The following is a 5000-nucleotide window of genomic DNA, read 5'->3' on the forward strand; positions in this document are numbered from 1 at the left end:
CTGCAGGTAGCTCTAGGGCTGCAGGTAGCTCTAGGGCTGCAGGTATCTCTAGGGCTGGAGGCTGCAGCCTGGCTGCAGGTAGCTCTAGGGCTGGAGGCTGCAGGCTGGCTGCAGGCTGCAGCCTGGCTGCAGGTATCTCTAGGGCTGGAGGCTGCAGGCTGCAGGTAGCTCTAGGGCTGGAGGCTGCAGGCTGGCTGCAGGCTGCAGCCTGGCTGCAGGTAGCTCTAGGGCTGGAGGCTGCAGCCTGGCTGCAGGTAGCTCTAGGGCTGGAGGCTGCAGCTAGGGCTGGAGGCTGCAGGTAGCTCTAGGGCTGGAGGCTGCAGCTAGGGCTGGAGGCTGCAGGTAGCTCTAGGGCTGGAGGCTGCAGGCTGGCTGCAGGCTGCAGCCTGGCTGCAGGTAGCTCTAGGGCTGGAGGCTGCAGCCTGCAGGGTGTTTCATAAGGCTGGGCCCTGGGAACAGCAGAGCTCCGTGGGAGAGAAGAATGCCTTGTTTACTCACCATCTCTTGCACGGCGCTATCTGTCTGCACAGGAGCTGCTGCTGTTGACCGCGTAGGTTGCAATATGACCATGATCTGCGGCCAGTTATGAGACCAATTTCAAGCGTGTGGTCGTTGATAAAAGGCGGTGCATTATTATTTTCCAGTTTTATGGTGGGGGGGGGGGGGGGGTAGCGAGGTAGGAACATGCGAGCTATCGGTTGTTGTTTCCCCTCTAAACCAGGGGTTTTCAAAGTGGGTGGGTGGGGGGGGGGGGGGGGGTGCCGCGAGATCATTTGATAATATGTTTTGACACTTGAAAAAATATTTAGTATCATTTTAAAGTACAAAGTTATTTTCAGTCAGTTCTAACCAAAATGGCTGTTATCTCAACGTTTTCCTCACAACATAATCACTAAAACAGGGGCGTAACTACCGCTGACGCAGCCTACGCATGCGCATTAGGGCCCATGACGTTCAGGGGCACACGCAGGTCATTAGGGCCCATGACGTTCAGGGGCACACGCAAGTCGGAGGGGGAAAAAAAAAGAAAATCTAATAACGGAGCCGCTGTTCTATCCAGTGTGACAGTGAGTGTCTGCTGCTTATATTTCCTGTAGTAGGCTGCTATCATTTCAAAATAAAACATGTGGTGAATGATCACATTACAAATAGCCAATACAAGACTCTTGTTTTGAAATGCCCACTGGTGTGACAGGAAGCAGCATCCTGGAAGCTCTATAGGGCCCTTAGTGCTGCTGACGGAACACAGGCTGAAGAGACGTTCTGACACGTCGGGCATTATAGAAAATAAAGTTTCAACACAAGACTTTGGGGCAACAGTTAATATTTACCATGCTCTCTGAAACCAAGACAATGTGGAATATGGAACAAAACATGCCCAACTGCTGTTGTTGTTGTTGTCATCCTCCTTACTTTAGCAGGTGAGTTAAAGGACCAGGTCGCCTCTGGGACAACCAGATCTTATTTTATTGTTGTGTGGGACACGATCAACACAATCCTGAAGTATCTTTTGTGTTCAATCTGTGTTTTTAGATATGTTAGTATTTCAGCATGCTACAACTGGTCATATGATGGTTGTTGTTGTTGTTGAGGGGCACTTGGTGAAAATCTCGCATCGGGGCACACCGGGGGCTAGTTCCGCTACTGCACTAAAATATCGTCACTGTCGGGCAGAAAACTCGTATCTCCAAGTTTCAAATGTGTATGTCTTTTGGTAAAGCAAAGCCCTGCTTCATCATACAAGACTGTCGCACAAAACTAGTGCTTGTAGATCTGCTGTTTTCACTAGTTTAGTACATTTTATAATATAGATGATAAATACAAAACGAACGGTTTTGGACATACAAGGTTTACCCCCCCGACAACGACGATATGCTATAAATATAAGGTGCTGGGAGTGAACATTATAATGTAGGGGTGCCTCGGATTAAAACAATATTTATGGGGTGCCCTGCTCTAAACGCTGTCCCCAACAGGACAGTGTTTAGGACCAGTGGGTTTCTAATCGTGTTCCATGACAAACACACACACACACACACACACACACACACACACACACACACACACACACACACACACACACACACACACACACACACACACACACACACACTACAATCAAGACTTATTATGTGGCCAGTTCCTTGTGAAGCAGCTCATTGATTGGACCAGTGGACTGCTGCAGTGATGAAGTGCGTCCGCGCCGAGCAGTCACTCAGTCACGGAGGTGGTGAGCGGGAATCCAGACCCCCCCCCCAACTAAACCTAATACTGCACTTCAGTTCGGCTCAATCAATCTGGTTCAATACTTTACCACTCCCACTGGAACAGTTTCCCCTGTCGGGTATAAACGCTACACTTAACCACGTCAACCCTTACTTTAGGGTCCCTATTTTGGAGCGAACATTTAGCAGACCTGGATCAACTCATATGTGGGTGTCCCTCCTTCACCTCATAAAGGAGAAAGATTATGTCAGCCAAAGTGGCGTAGGTTGTGTTATTTTTTTGTGTCAGGAAGGTCAGAAAGGTGAAGGCAGAGAGACAGCGAAACAAGACTGGATTGGAACCCGGGAGGAGACTGCGCCCAGAGGAAGGGATGGGGCCATAATCTTATCATGGAGATTCAATTTATCGTGATATCGTCCTCCGTCATGCACTGGGATCAATTCACCTTTTATTTACCAAGCTGCATATCTGGTACCATTTAAAGTTTTTAACCCCTCTATACCAAATCTCTTTGCCCCAAACATTTGCCGATTACAGCTCACAACACGACGCGTTGTGAGCTTGTAGATCGGCTATTTTTTGGCAAAGGCATTTGATAGAGTGGGAAAAAAAGACTGTATCAAGTACGTATATTATAAGTACCTTTTACCAATTATAGAGGGTTTAAGTGGTACCGGATATGCAGCTCGGCAAATAAAAGGTGAATTGATCCCAGTGCATGACGGAGGACGATATCACGATATATTGAATCTCCACGATACGATTATCGTGAGTGTTTTTTTATCACGATAAACGATAATATGGCGTATGGTCCCATCCCTACTTTCCCCCTAATTTCCCCCTTGGGATAATAAAGGTATCTATCTATCTATCTATATCTATTTATGTCAGGAACATGTTTTCACACATCTGTGGCGCTGCCTTGGCCTGCCTTCCTGCTGACACTCAGGGGCGTCACAAAGGGGAGGAAAGTGGGACTGAGTTACCAGGGCCCAAGGTGGAGGGGCCCTAGTAACTTTAGCTATTGAAAAATAGCAGATATACAAGCTCACAGCGCGGCACCGAGTGCCGCGCTGCGAGCTTGTAGATCTGCTATTTTTGAAAAGTCGTGAAAATGTGCGCAAATCTTTGAATATATGTATTTTTTAAGTGAACATTTGTGACTCAAATTTTGCTTCTGGGTGGTCCCTGGAACTCAATATTTTGAGATGGGGGTCTAGCTGTGGCCAAATACATATCATCTTCGGGGTCCTTCACATGAAAAGGTTTGAGCTCCACTGACATAGAAACATAGGTTTTTCAAAAAACCTCAGAAGGATTTGAAATATTCAAAGATTTTCATGATTTTTCAAAAATAGCAGATCTACAAGCTCGCAGCGCGGCACTCGGTGCCGCGCTGTGAGCTTGTATATCTGCTATTTTTCAATAGTTAAAGCACAGGGGCCCTGCAGTGAATCCTTGTACCCAGGGCCCAGAATGTGGTGCCACACCCCTGATTACACTCATAACAGCAACACGCGTATCAATGTGCTGCTTCTGGTTCAGAGTTTGACCGTGCCCTTTTTGGCAGTGATGTTGAATGAGGGAATTTCTTTGAGACGAATGTGTGAAGAATGTGGCTGCAAAAGCAGGGTAAACAAGTGCGTGCACGCACGCTCGCACGCAGGCGTGCACGGCACGCTCGCACGCAGGCGTGCGTGCGTGCGAGCGTGCACGCCCCCACACTGTACACAGACTCTTGCGTGCACAACGCTCACTCCTGAGTCGGCCAGTCTGTGTTTGCTTTAGGTCCCATTAGCCCTATTCACGACCCGCCCACTCAGCATCCCCCGGGTGCTGAAGTCCCGTTTTGAAGGGGAAAATCCTACTATAAGCCTATAGAGTTAGCACAGAAATCGCAAATTTAATGCAATTTCCGAATAGTAAAGTATAAAATACGGCTAGCATGATCAAGAACACAAGATAGTAAACGGCACAAAGCATTATAATTTACTTTACCGTTAGAAATAACGATTTGTTGGCTTTAAGTCCAGTATAGTTTCCCCTTCTAAATTGAAGTCAGCACCCGGGGGATACTGAGAAATGGAAGTAGGTGGGCGGGCCGTGAATAGGGCTTATTGTGAGAGCGAGACGCTGTGGACACACACACACACACACACACACACACACACACACACACACACACACACACACACACACACACACACACACACACACACACACACACGTTGGTATTTCTATACTTGTGAGCAACATTTTTGGATGCAATCTTATCTATAAATGCATGGCATCTCCGTGTCTCGCCTCGCACCGCGAGGCGTTGTGTGCTTGTAGATCGATTGTTCTCACTAGTTTAAAATCATTTTTAAAATGAAAAATTCAAAACGGTTTTGGACATACAAGGTTTTCACCCGACAACGACGATATCTATAAATCCAAAATGATCCATATCTCTTTGTCTGTGTCCCTTTTATGCCCATATGAGATCCCTGATATATCAATCAATATGACATCACAAAGTACTATGACGACGGCTGCTGCAGTAAGTCCTGTTGGCAGGTTTATCTGGTAGGACCAGGTTTATCTGGTAGGACCAGGACCAGGTTTATCTGGTAGGACCAGGTTTATCTGGTAGGACCAGGACCAGGTTTATCTGGTAGGACCAGGTTTATCTGGTAGGACCAGGTTTATCTGGTAGGACCAGGAACAGGTTTATCTGGTAGGACCAGGTTTATCTGGTAGGACCAGGTGTATCTGGTAGGACCAGGTTTATC

The 5000-nt window shown here is 47.3% G+C and overlaps 1 protein-coding gene across 1 annotated transcript in view; it reads left to right on the forward strand.

Annotated features, from left to right (window-relative positions):
• LOC308308133 (E3 ubiquitin-protein ligase SH3RF3-like) overlaps window positions 1-5000 on the forward strand; it is a gene marked incomplete at both ends in the record, with an annotated part of 206526 nt that overhangs the window by 2037 nt on the left and 199489 nt on the right. The window lies entirely within an intron of this gene.

Source organism: Nannobrachium achirus (genome assembly GCF_963921795.1).
Source record: "Nannobrachium achirus genome assembly, chromosome: 22".
In the NCBI taxonomy this organism is placed as follows: Eukaryota; Metazoa; Chordata; class Actinopteri; order Myctophiformes; family Myctophidae; genus Nannobrachium; species Nannobrachium achirus.